This window comes from Patagioenas fasciata, chromosome 12 (assembly GCF_037038585.1).
Source record: "Patagioenas fasciata isolate bPatFas1 chromosome 12, bPatFas1.hap1, whole genome shotgun sequence".
In the NCBI taxonomy this organism is placed as follows: Eukaryota; Metazoa; Chordata; class Aves; order Columbiformes; family Columbidae; genus Patagioenas; species Patagioenas fasciata.
In genome coordinates, this window is record NC_092531.1 from 11,246,884 (window position 1) to 11,261,144 (window position 14,261).

The following is a 14,261-nucleotide window of genomic DNA, read 5'->3' on the forward strand; positions in this document are numbered from 1 at the left end:
GATTTGCTTTTCACAGTGCTGGTGTATCGCTGTTACTGGCTTGGTTTCAAATCTCAGACACTTGGGCAAATCATGCATTATCTTCTACTTGTATTTTTGCTAGAAGCAGATGGCAGTGAGCGGGGAGATAGCAGTTTTCTCTCTCTCATGTTTCCTTGTAGTGTGTGAGGGCAGCAGCATGGGCTGTGCTAGTGCCGTCCTCACAACCGCTGTAAGGTTGTAGAACTGCAAAGTTACAGGCTGCAATATACTGTGTGATGTATATAGCAGCCGTGCAGCACGTCCGTGTTGCCGGCGCGCTGTGCAGCCCGGCGCTCGGGCACTGCCGGTGCGGAGCTGGTTCCCGCCCGGCCGCCGTTGCCCCCCGACACGCACTCGGTGCCGCGTGGGGCGGGCGCGGCGCGAGCGCAGGTGCGTGGCGCGGTCGGCAGTGGAGCGGGCGGGCCCGGGCGGGCTGCGCGGGGCTGGCGGCCGCCAGGGGGCAGCAGGCGCGGGCTCGGCGGCGCCGTTGCCGTTGCGCGCGAGGCGGGCGGGAGCGCGGGGAGAGGCGCCCTCAGCCCCGGGAACCTGCCTCGGGTCCTGCGGGGCGCCCGGCACCGCGCTCCGGCATTCCCGGCGGAGGGGGCGCCGCCTCCCATGCGCCGCAGGCCGTGCGGGTGTCAGCCCTCTCGCCCCCGCCGCACGGAGAGCGCCTCGTCGTGGGGGGACCGGACGGGACGTGCGCCGCGAGGGACGGCGGCGCAGAGCGGAGCGCTGAGGTGAGGCCGGGCCCGCCGCCCCCGCGCTGCAGCGCCCTGAGGAGAGAGGGACGGAGAGCGGGAGCGCCAGGTGGGCGGCGGGCTCGGCGCCTTGCCGGGGGGAGCAGGGAGAGGGCGTCCGGGCGGCGGTGCCGGGGCGGCTGGGGCGTGCGGGCTGTGCCCGGGGCGGCCGGGGCTCGGGATGGCCGGGGCTGCGGGGCCGCGGTGAGGGCAGCTCTGCTCGGCGTTTGCGTTCGAAGCCGCGGCCCGAGGAGCCTTCAGTGTGCCCTGGCTGGGAGGGAGCGCTCTGGTCCGCTCCGCGAGATTCCTGCGCCTCCTGTTTTTGCCTGGTTTTGGCTGAGTAAGTAGCCATTTCCAAGCTGCTTTCCGTGCACGCTCGGTTTCCAGGGGCTGCATCCAGAGGGTGGGTAGGGAGCTGCTTCACTTCGCCTCCGTGTCCCACCGGCAGCAGCAACTGCACGTAGCCTGAGATGAGTCCAGCAGTTTGCACGGGAGAGTAAAAGAAGTTAATAACTTTCCTCGCGAAGAATGCGTGTCGCAATTGTTCTCGTTCTGGGCCAGGTCTTTTGGTCTGTCTAGGCACAGCGTGCGAAGCGTGAACTGCGTTTGACGTTTGGTGTTTCTCTTCACGCTCTCCTGGCTTTGTTACGCTCTCTCCTGCACCTAAATTCTAGCAACGCTGAACTGTTCAGTTGTCAGGCTACAGGGGTATTCGCTGTAGCAGAGGGGAATCTCAGAATGCTTTTTCCTCCTTCAGCTATAGCGTTACAGTTTTTCAACTCTGTCAGTGTGTCCACACTCGTCTGTTTAGTAGCCCCTTACACACTTGCCATTAATGCGTCTGAATGGGGGGGGAGGAGGTGCTAGAAGTATGAATCGTTTCAAAAAGCCGGCAGCAATGAGTTCCACAGGTTGATATGGTATGTGGAAAACCTACCTCCTTTTGCTTCTTTTAAATCTGCTGCTTGATACCATTCAGTCCTTGTAAAATTAATTACACTTGTTCTCTACTTGCTGTCTTTGTGTTTTTTCAGGGCTGTATTCTTTTGTTATTAGTCTGCCTCACCTGTCCCTTATTTCAGGATAAAGAATTCTTAGCTTTTTAGTCACTTCTTATATGGGAGTTCTTCCATATCTCTTGCCAATGTCATCATCTTTTTCTGTACTTTTTCATTTGTTTATCTATATTTTTTTAATCAAGGGATCAGCAAAACTAAGATTTATATTCAGGATTTCAGTACAACACGAGTTACATATTGGCATGATGATTTCTGTTAGCAGAGATGACAGATTTAAGTTGTTGCATCTATTATGTGAATAGCCAGCAAAAGTAACAGAAATACTTGTAACTCGCTTTATGGTTATCTTTTGATGAATAAGTGCAGTTTATTCTTTTTTAATCAGAAACTATGATCTAAATAACTAGTTGTTAGTAGCTCAATATAAGGGTATTATGCCATGGATGAAATAGCTGTCTAATGGGCTCTCAGTATTCTGCCAGTCAGCTGTGCATGTTTATTCTGTCTTCTGTGGCAAGAGTAGGAACTCAAAATAACCCACATTAATCTGAGTTTAGTACTGTTTGTGGAACTGCCTGTGCACTCTTACCAACTTGGTCTGTCAAGCCGTAGCTTGCCAATTTAGGCTTCTTTCTGGTGTAAAATTAGTGGTGATCTACTGGATGTTGATTTCCACCCATTCAATATCATCAAGGGTTTTAAATGAAACTTGATACTGCTAATATTCATTAGACAACTGTAATTCTTTGTGCTTTCTTTTCTATCACGGTTCTCCCAGGGAATCTAGTGGCACAGTGGAGTTAAGCAGACCAGCAGGAGAGACTGGCTTTCAAGGAGAAAAGTACTGTAAAATGACAATTTTTAGCAAAGTTAGAAATAAGAGGTCAGTTGGTTTGGGTTATCATATAGAGGCCGTCAGAGCAAGTGTAGGTAGGAAACATGGATTATTTGTCATAATTGTGCCCTAAACATAGCTTGTCAGGTTTTATTTAGGAGCAGGGCTAATCCCAGGTCTTGCTGATGATGACTCTAATCTGAAACAGCTCCACTGGAGCTGAATGACCAACTTGTGATTCCAGACTCTTAACTCTCAGAAGCACTTAGAGGTGTTGCATGGTGCAAGATTTCTGTCTTTTCACGCTTTAAACAACAGGTTCATTCAGAGCTCCAGCAGATTTAATTGCAGAAAATTAATTAGGTTGCTGATAGGCAGTGATGAGTTTTATGATCACAGTATAAAACCTTTACTTTTGCTGTAGAACAAACTGAATAACTGTGCTAGGCAAATCTGAATTAAGTGAAGCCTGAAAGCAACACAAAAATAAACAGAATCATCTCGAAGACCTAGATTGGCCTGCGTGTGTGACTCTGTGTGGATAATGGAAGCAGAAAAGCTGGTTTTCCACATAGCAGTCTCAGTTCTCTGTGATGTGACATCAAATGTGTGATATTCAGACTATTCAGTGGTGACTGCACTGAAAATGGAGGTGAAGGAGTGCTGGTCAGACACTTCGTATTGATAGTGGGGTTTTTTTTTTGTTTGTTTGTTTGTTTTTTTACTTTAAAACTCAGGTTTATCATCTACAGTTAAATGCAGTCAGTGTAGACACTTCTATGGGCTTCGAGTTGTTTTGTTAGAGAAAATTAAGGTTTGATGGTTAAGCTCTTAAAAAACCAGGAAACTCCAAAGTCAACCATGCATAAGCAATTTTAACTGTGTCCCCTGTAGTGTTGTGTTATCATAACAGGCTTCAGTTTTAGAAGGTTGTTATTTTTTTGCAAGTAGGAAAAAAGTAAGAGCAGGAAACCTGCCACATCAGACCAACTTCTTAAATACTATGGACCTTGATAGTATCACTTTGCCACTGCAGATAGACAAAGCATTTTGTAGCGTTTCGTCATGAAACACTTCCAATGGTCATAGTGCTAGCTGGAGAACATGTTCTATCAAAAGCCTTGTTCCCTTAAGTAGGGACATACACAGTTCAGTTATGAGTTCTTTTGTTTTAAGAAAGCAGCTTAACCTGATATAAATGCAGTTTGGGTGATGAGTTAGTTAATTGTAAAGCTAATTCAGTTACAAATGTATGTGGTTTAAATATGTGAGCAATGGACATGATTGCATTGTTAATCTACAGTAGGTTAAGTAGGAGTGGATTATCATGTGTTCTGCATTTAAATAACTTCTCTTGCATTCCGGATAGTATATGACAGTAGAAAATTCTGTTTATTAGACTTTTTTTATTAGACTTTATTAGACTTTTAGGGAGAATGCATGGTTTGGTACTTCATTTAGAAGATTAATTAGGAGATGTTCATGAGATATAAAAATACTGATTAACAGAGTGATCTGATGGGCACTGAATTTGGCCTCATACCTTACTCTGTATAAAGGGAGCAGAGCTGAAACTGTGTGCTTCAGTGTTGCCTGATTTTTATTTTTTTATTTTGTTTTGTTTCCTTCTTTGTATTAGTTGACAATAACAGATACAAATTCTGTAATATAAAACAACACTGTTATCTCCTCCTGGAATGTTCTGTCCCACCCATTTTCCTCTTGGGGACTTGCGAGTGTCATGTCGCACATCAAATTTGTGTATCTTCTGCCTGCAGGGTTATGGCATTCCCAGAGATGGGTCAGTGTTCAGCATTTTGATTGCTGTTAAGCAATCAGTGCTTGTCAACACCATCTGCAGACATCCATTACATATTGTTTAAATGGTAGTACCAAGCATTTAATGTGGGGCTTCTTGGCAGGAATTGTTCTTGCACTAGAAATATTCCAGCATTGATATGATCTTAATATGATCCTTCTGAGAGAAAATAGCCTTATCTGTTGGTTAGGTGATACATGTGTGAGTTGCTGGAATGTCGGCTTCTGTTTTCAACACTATCATTGATCTGTTGTGTGCTGCTGATGCAGTCTTATTGGCATCTTGCTCCATTTCCTTGATCTCTGAATAAGATATGATAATTACAGGACATCGGCCAACTGTTAAATTTCCCGAAGATAATTTGCATGCAAAGTGCTTTATGCCCCCCCTTTTTTTTAAAAAAAAAAAAAAAAAAAGGCATTGGAATAAAAATATCTATTGTAGATGAACAAAACCAAATGATATAACATGTGCCTTGTAGGTTTATTACTGTGTTTCATCAGATCACATCTTAAGGACTTGCTTGTTGGTTAGTTCACATCAGTCCTGTGCTGCTGCTATTTGGCATCCCAGTTTAGTATTTATTTTGGTCTTGATTTTGGAATTTCCCTTCACGGGAAGATTCCATACTCCTTATATGGAAACATTTATTTTTAAAAATGTCTTTTTTTCCGTTGGTTCTGTAGGTTCTTTTCTCAGTAAGTACAAGAGCCACTATCTCTTTCCTTTGAAGCTTTGATCTAGAGACTGATAAAGTAAAGGAAAGGCTTATTATTAACTCCAGTGGCTTTCAAATCAAGGCATTCCCATGTGATGTGCTCTTGTCATTGGAAAGAATGACCACTGGTTTCAGCCATGAAATCTTAATGGCATTTTAAACCATCGTTTCAGTATTTCTTTAAAGCCTATATATTGACATGGTTGCATTCACGTGTAAAGAACCGCTTCTGTATATCTCTGGGTTTTACAAGCAGGCAGTGCTCTTTATTTCTCCAGTGGGATGGGCGCTGTGTCTCAACTGTGGTAAAATCTCATTCTCTGCTGGTAGAATGAGTTGACAGAATACATGAATGCAACTGTTCTCGGGCATTGGCTTATGTTCCTCGTTTGCATTAATCAGTTGGTGTTAAACGTGAATATTTTCCAAGTGTTGATATGACTGCAATCTTGGAGGTTAGCCCTACATAAAGTGTAGAGCCCTCCTTTCCTCAAATGTTTTTCCATATCATCACAACTGTCTGTGAAACAGAAGTCAAATTCCATTTCACCAGGAACAGGGAATGCCCTATAACATAAGAATTCTGAATTTTGACAAACATAGGGTCAAACTGACAGTTTATAATGTGTTCATGAAAAATTAGGGAGGGAGGTTTTATCAGCACAGATATATTTAATGTCTTCATCTGATTTGTGGAAAGAAACGGCTAAGCTTCAGAGATCTGGAAATAAATTTTATTGATCAGGTGGTGACATTTACCAAAATCACAGAAGCTGCATTTATGGTCAAATGGCTGTTCATTAGTGTGCAGTACTACCTCATGGAGTGTTTAGGAATCAGGAGGTAGATCTGCTCCAGAATCATCAGATTGGCTTACAAATCCAGAAATGCTAAAATGAATATATCTGACTTTGTGGTTTTGGGGCCCTTAGACTTTGCAGTCTTTTGTTTAACAGTGGAAGAGCTAGTAACTTGCTCTTTTAATGGGAGTGCTTGTCGTGTAGTTGATTCCTGGAGCTGGGGCCTTCCAAAGACCTTCTGGGTACCAAAAAAATTATGTTTAAATTACAGGATTTGGTAGATAAAATTTAACCCTTTGCAGAGGATCTGCTTGTTCATAACTGTGATCCTGTATTCTCCTTCCTTTAAGACTGCTATGAAGTCACAAGTAATACATAGCTAGATGTGATTAAGTGGAGAGAGATAATGTAGTTCTTCAGAAAATTACCTTTTCTTACTGCATTTTTGTTGATTTCACTTTGCTTGCCTTATTGTGCTTTTTTCCTGAACTGAAACTTCTTATAACGTTACAGTCTTGTTAAATTCAGGGGATAACTGTTGTGACAATGGAAATTTCAACTTCTGAACTTCCTTTATCTTTGTTTGAGGGATGTATTGACCTCTTCTTGTATAGGAATGAACTTTAGCGGAGAAACCTGGTAGTGAGCAGGACCTTTCCAAATTTGTCTCTGTCAATGTAGAAGTGGGGCTGATGTGACACCTTGGACGTTGCTGGCCCAAGACGTGGGGCAAGGTCTGTCCTTTGTGACTGCACGGCCTAGGGAGATAAAAGCACAGGAGGAGACAAATGCCCAAAGTTAAATGTTTGTTGTGAGCCTAAGGATACTGTCTGTAATGATGTGTAGAAATAGTGTGGCTTCCTGCTTGTTGATTTTTATGTGAGTCGTGATAACCAAGGTGAAATGTGTTTTCTCTGCTCTTGTTTTGGGAAGAGGATGGATAAAGAAGCCCTTTTTAAAAGCCCTTCTTCATGAAAGCTGCTGCTTGGTGAAAAACATTTGTTGTGCCTGGCCTTCCTGGATCAGCACTTGGAAATGTGTGAGAATGGAATATTGTTCCCCCAGGAGAAAAATGTCACTTAGATACTTGAATATCCTATGACTAAAATCTGTAACCCTGAATCAAACGGATTCCCCTGATACATCATTTGGATTAGCTGGAGAGAAATGTATGGATGGACAAACCTATCTCTAAATGGCAAATTCAGCGAAACTGTTGACAATAATCTCAGAGTAAATGTTGACTTGGAAAGTTTTCAGATGTCCTGGATTTTTTCCCGTGGTAAAGGTGATTGCTGTAGTCCTGGCTTGGTAACATCAGGCTGCTCTTAGTTGGTTGTATATTATAGTTGTATTTGAGTTTGGTTATTTTTATCTAAAGCATGTAGTTTCTACGAAAGTAGAAAGAAGAATGATTTTGCTTATCAGATTGGCAAAGAGAAGCAAGAGCCTGTCCAATCCCACCCTGCTAATTATGATAAAATGACATACCATGACACGAGCTGCCCAAAAGGATGATAAATTATATGGAATGGATGCAATTACTTAATCTGGCAGCAATGAAAACTCTGTCTCCTTTTTCCTGTAGTTCCATGGAGCTGCATTCAGTGGGGAAGTGAATGTGGAACAGTGGGCAGATCCTTGCAGATCTTTAGGGCCTCTATGTGGAATTTAAGCACTTCACTAGAGCAGCATAAGAATAAGGATTTAGAAGAATAGAGTGTGTTAACCATTAACTGTTAGTATTGTGCAGCTTTGATGGCCCAGGAAATACGGTTCATGTGTTGAAACATGGGGGTTAAGGCAGGATGTCAGTTTTGATTTTTGTGTGGTGATAAGCAGGCATTAAAAATGTAATTTCCTATATTCCTTCACTTCTCAGACATTACTTGTACTTGTTAATTCATATTGCACATCAAAAAGACTGTCTCTCCTTTTTTTATTTTTCTTTTCCCCTCACATTTCAGGGTTTTGCTCACATTGACGTTAAGGAGTTTGGAGTAATCTTGTTTACAATTTTTCAGGATCAGATTTATTACTTAGGCACTGACAATGCTGCTGTAATTAATCAGTTGTCATAAAGCTGTCTCTTCTGCCTGTATTTGTTGCTGGTCAAATTCGTCACACCAGAGCTGAATGGAGAGTCATAGTTTGTGAGCATGTTTAATATAATTATATATATATACAATTATAATATAATAATTATTATTATTTTAAACAATAAAAAATATACCTGTGCAGTTTTGAATTCTGAGATCATGAAAGAACTATAATATCTTTGCTTTGATATTGTTAGAATTGGAGAGAAACTGATCTGCCTTCTTTTGAAGCATGCTGCTTGTGATTAAATTGTGATTGTTTCTACTGCTTTGAAATGGAAGAGGGAGACAAACTGTTTCCCCATATATCTTGCTGGCAATTGAGGGTTCAGAAAGGTAGGGTTTTTTTGTTTCTGCTTTTTCGTTTTGTGGTTTTCCTAAAGTTGTGTTAGAAGGGCTTTTCAAAACTCTGGGCTTTTCAAAACTCCTGTTTACCAAGACCATACAGATTTTACGTTAACCAGGAAACAGTGTCAAGCAGTGCCCAAAGAGTGATTACATGTGAGTTACATTCCTTTCAGCAAGTCTTCATCTATCTCCAACAGTGAGTACTCAAGTAGAAGGTTGCAAGTCACTGTGTAAAACGCTGCTTTCCTGACTTTAAGCAATATGCACAATAGCAGTAGACTCTGATTGGAAACAAACAAACAAACTCCACAAAAACAAATCCCAAAGCTTCCCCAAACAAACAAACCAGACACACCAACATACAAAACTTGGTTACATGCTTTTTAAAGAACATTGCTGATCTTGCATGCTCTGCCAGTTGTGTAGGGACTATTTAAAGCAGCAACTGAAGTCCAAAGTGTTGGAGGAGCTACTCGGTTTTCTTTGCCAGCACTTTTTAATTGGCTGTTCTTGTTGTCTTGCAAATTCAAGATGTCTCTCATTCACATTTTAAGTCCCTGTTTTTCAGTTTGTAGACATATGGATGTTTTGCCTGAAGTATCAAGTGATGTCAGGTGAAGGTCAGTGCACTGTAAAAACCTGCCCTCAAGCACAAATAAGTTCAAGCTCTACTGCCAAGAGATGACCTTTAATTTATTTTCACCTGATGTAATAAGGGCCTTCTTCAGAGTTGTTCGCTCTCACTTACTTAGGCAAAGTCCCAACCACTTGAATAGGTTTGCTTGAGCAAGAATGGTTACAAAAGTTCCTTAAGCATGGTGTGATGATGGCAGAGGTTTCTGCATTGTAGATTAATTTAATAAACTAAATTAGATTCGATGTTTATTGTAGTCAGAAAAGAAGAGCGAAAGGTGAGAGTGGATTTTATTGTGATGTGCATGGCTGCCAACTTTGAAACTACTAAGTACTGTGTCTAAGCTACATCTGATCAACAGAGATGATAGTGAGCAAAGATGCCTATGCTTTAAAGCATTTATTATATGTAGGCAGAAAACAGTACTTCAATATGAAGTAATTGGTTTTAGATACAGCCAGGAGGCCGTGTATGCTGTCATTGGGTAGACCTGTATTGTGGTTATCAGACTTTCCCATGCTCGGTATCTTCCTCATCCGGGGGTGCCATTGAGCTGTGAAGTGCAGGGTCCCTCAAAACTAAGTGCAGTAATTTTTACCAAGCTGCTGTGTTGCAAGATGTGGTCATGAATGGGCTACCTTATCCTGAATGAAGCAGTGTGTGGCTAAATGGGGAGGCAGGATACAGTCACCTTTTTACTATGCTGTGACTAACTGTACTGTTGATTTCCACTGTTTTGTTAAAAAGGGGATTTCCATTAACCTGCCTTTCTTTGCAAGCCCATGCAGGACTTGTAGAGAAGTATGGTATTTCTTATTGTTTTTTCTCTTCAACCCTTCTGGCTTTTGTGGATACCAGAGTGGGTACTCACATGCATCAGCTCCGGTGAATGACTCTGCAAGTAGCAAAGTCAGTTTGGTTCTTTCAAAGTCAGATTATACAGTCAAGTCTTAGACCTACTGTTAGGCAAACCTCTCTTGAAAGCAGTAGCAGATTTACTTATAGGCTGAGAAAAACTCAAGACTAGGATCTAACCTGGAAAGGGTGACTGAGAGTCAAAAGGAATACAGTTTTCCTGACTCATTAATTTAGTTTTTTGCATGATGCTATTAGCAAGGGTGACCATGGTGGTTGGTGATTCTGTGAGGATAGTATCTTTTATCTGTCAACCATGAACTCATTCTTCACAGGCCACTGGATGGCATCTGCCAAACTATATTTTTCCTAATAGGGAGATTTTAATCTGCAGCGAGTGAAATGTTTCAGCTTTGCTGTTCAGTGATTGATAGCCTGAGATTCCTTGAATGTACAGATTATCTTTGTGTTTTTGTGTAAGAACTCATATCTCCTGTAGGCGTGTAACAACTGATGCAGTTTACACTAAATGGACTGACATACTAACTGTCATCCAGACCACCAGAGCACATGAGACATAGCAGCAAGACAAGATTTGTGGGATGTCTGAAATCCCTTTCAAACCGACAGGGTAAGAATAAACAGCTCCCACTCCCCACCCTGAAAGGACCTTGCAGTTCAGTTTTAAAATGCGGGAGGCTGAAGGGTTCACCACATGGAGGTATGATTGATATAAGTGTTAGGATATTTCTGGAAGTCTGAACCAAAGCTGGACCAAATAAGGACTTCAGGAAAATTATATTCAGTCTCAAGGAGTAGAATTGAGAAAATAAATTGTTTCTGGATTTCTGAATATATGAATTTTACATTTCTTCTGCTGTCACTAATCATACTGAGTCTTCATTTTTCTTTCTTAAAAAGACACAATAATACTGTTGTTTGTCATCCTTACTAATTTAAGCTGGGTAAGTTAGTGTTTTCCTTTTTATCGCCATTAACATCTTCCCATGAAGAAGAGATGCACCTCTGCAAATGTACTCCTTTAAATGGTAAAAGCTTAATAGCATAATTGACATTTGATGTTACTCTCTTGGATGCCTATCCAGTTTTGTAACAGTGAACTTTTTGTAAGAGTCTGTATATCAGTCCCAGAGGATAAGAATATTCAATGTCTACGTTGTTGTGCAAGAGCCTTCATCTAGATTTTATTGTGGGTGAAAGCTAAACAGAACTCTGTGAAGCAGTTCCTCAGTGTGTTCTCTGAGTTATACCTGTATTTATTTGCATGCAGAATTAAATATTTGCAAAAATATTTACAAGACAACTCATTGTCATTCTCCCAGTTGTCCATCAGAGATCCACTGATAGTTTATTGTTTTATGTTGGGTTTAAATTCCCTGGTATTCTGTTTCAAAATTATGAAAGAAATACTTAATTTCATAGTGCTCATGTAAGACCTCTCATTAGACCTGTAGGAACATAAAAGAAAACAATAAATCTTCATGTTCCTTTGTTGCATTTCAGTACTCATATGTGGGGAGCCGCACATCAGAGAGGACTTTAATGAGAAATAAGTTAGAATCTCATCATGATTATAGTATTGTTTAATAACAAAGTAATTTAAACAATCCTTTAGAAGTAGTTCATTCCAAGATGTTTCAGAAGCCTAGACTGTAATCCACAATGCAGGATGTGTAAACTACATGGTGAGCTGTGTTTCTCTCCATGATCTAGGAGTTATCTGTACTGCCTCATAAAAATAAAGCACCTAAATCTTGCTATTAGTTATAGGAAATTTTCTTCAGAACAGACTTGAACAGTTGATTTGTTGTGTTTTATTCTGCAAAGACACATTTAAGATTTATCTGAATGCCATAGTATCACAGCATTATTTGTTTTGGACACATGTTACATATTTCCAGTGGTCCCTAAAACATATGCCCATGTGGGTTCCTGAGAAGCTTCTACATCCTTGAATCTGGCCACTATAGCCAGTTGAAACCCTGTGTTGCTCTCATATATTGCACCTGTGGAAGGTGTGTAGTGTTAGAGGACACTCTCTTGTTTGAATCTTTGAGCTTTTAAGAAGATGATACACCTCTGCTCCCCCATGCCCTGGTGCAGTACAGTGGATTAAAGTCATTGCCCAGTTCTGTCGTGACAACTGGGTTGCAGAAATACTCTTAACTAAGCAGTGCTCGTCGCTTTGGCTTAAGTGGAGCTCTATTCCAGTGGGAATTGTATGAAGGAAAAAGAAACCTCTTTTTGCCAAAATAAAGCAGGTGGTTTTGCTGACTGCAGGAGAGGACTGAAGGGAACAGACCTTCCATCACGTTTAATGTTTATTGTAGAAGCCCTTGTCGGTTTTTTTTGGACATTGGTTAGTACAAAATCTATGTCAGTAGATAATCGCTGTTGTTTTTCCCTTCGGCTATGGCAGTATTGAAATACATGTTTAAACACTTGTCCTTGAAAACTTGTATAGAAAGGGATTTGATGAGTTACTTTGGGAAGTGTGCCCATGTTAATCTCCATTAAAGAGTACAGGAAGCCAGTGGTCTGCCATGCAGCACTGCATTGAATCGCAGCGGTATCGTCACTGGACCACCAAGACCACCTTCCTTTGCTGCTGGAGCGCGTGGGTGAGAGAGATAAACATTTGTCTGTGGCTGGCATATAAATCTATAAGTGTGTTTTCTTTGTAAGTAGATGGGCTTATAAACTGACACTGAAATGCCTTGCTTTTACCTGTACTAACAAATAGTGTGGGGTTTTTTTTAATTATTCTTCTGTGTCGAAGTCTCATTCGAGTCTTGAGGAATGTCAGTCTTTCTTTTAGAATGCTTAGCCCAAACCAGAGAACTAAGTAACAGGCAGAGATATCTCTGAAGTTCCCTGGGAATTATTTTTATCCCATTTATAGTTCTGCACATAGAGAATAATGCTACAGAAGCCCTTGGAGTCACTGTAGCTGAAGTTTGGAATTGAGCCCTGAGGATCTCAATGGTAATTTCAATGGATGCCTGTGTTATATTTATAGATAAATGTTCCAGTTAGTATCTGTTCCACTGTGTGGGGCTTTACTTTAGAAAATTAAGCATCTCTGACAATAGTGGATATGAATAGCTACCCAGAAGTGAAATATTTAGTCAATCTTGACAAGACTGTGTTCCCCTTGGTAACTTGGGTGACCTATTGTGATTCCCAAGGACTAAGAAGGCTTCCATTAGAGGCTGGCTAACAAGTTTGAAAAGTGGTTTGGTTTGACTTTCAGGGTGTCCCTGTACAGATACAGTTTTATCACTTGTTTGTTCTGGAACAATGTGCCAGTATTCCCAGAAAGTATTATTATTTGGAGGTATTACTTATGCAGGGAGATGTTTCCTCCACTGATACTCCAAAGAAAATATTTTGTTTCTGAATAGGCAAGCAAAGATTTCAAGTCCCCATCGTATACTCTCTTCTCTGTTATGTTCTAACACTGGTACCCTACGCACCTCAGAAATCTTGAAAACTTGCAAGCAGAACAGAAGAAACTTTGTGAAAGCTCATATTTGGAGATTACACCTGTTCTGGTAGTACCTTGACAGGGACACATTTTTTTTTTCTTTTTTTCTTTTTTCTTTTTTCCTTTTTTTTTTTTTTTTTTTTTTTAAGTTTTTATGAGGACAGTGGTTGATTTAAGCCTTCATCTACTATTTAATTTCTTCCTTACAAAATCACAGCTATAAAGTTCAGGATTTTTTATATTGTTAGAAATGCTTCTGTGTGTTCACAGAGTCTTGCTGGCTCTTCACACCATCCTGTTAGTGTGAATCATTCCTAATTTAGAGAATGGGCAGTTTCACATCAGGTTTTCTATTTGTGTTGGAGCCACACAGTGAGTTAGCTGTAATAGGCTAATGATACATCTGTTTATCAGTAAATAAAATATTTCTTTCAAAGGGTACCTTGTCACCAGGATCACTTGATATTCACGCCTGTATGCTGTTGAATGTTGCCTAATACTCAGGCCAAAAATTTTATTCTCTGAAGCACAACCTTATATATCTATATATATATATTTTTTTTTTTTTTTTTTATGTGGAGGATATGATGCTTGGGCATGTATTTACAATGTTTATTGAACAGTATGAAAGGTAATTTTCATGGTAAGTGATTTGAAAAAAGAGGAAAAAAACCTTTGTCTTCTTCCAGACAGGCATTCTCATTAAACAGATGACTGAAATACAAAGTTTCCTCTTTGCAAAGGAAGGTATCTTCTAACTTAACAATAATTATGTAATGTATGTGATTTTTCCTTGATGAGAGGGGTGTGTCCCAGCTGCGTTACTAAGAAATAGCTGATTATATTCCTGAAATATGTCGTGTGTTAC

General features: G+C 40.8%; 1 protein-coding gene across 4 annotated transcripts in view; it reads left to right on the forward strand.

Annotated features, from left to right (window-relative positions):
* The first annotated feature begins 525 nt into the window (after positions 1 to 525).
* THSD4 (thrombospondin type 1 domain containing 4) overlaps positions 526 to 14,261 on the forward strand; it is a 270,932-nt gene continuing 257,196 nt past the window's right edge. For 2 of the 4 annotated variants that reach the window (XM_071813860.1, XM_065847274.2), the window contains exon 1: positions 526 to 828. The gene's annotated coding sequence lies outside the window, so the exon portion shown is untranslated. Of the gene's footprint in view, positions 829 to 1,078; positions 1,099 to 14,261 lie in introns of those variants that run through there. The other 2 variants (XM_071813861.1, XM_071813862.1) reach the window with 2 other exon arrangements.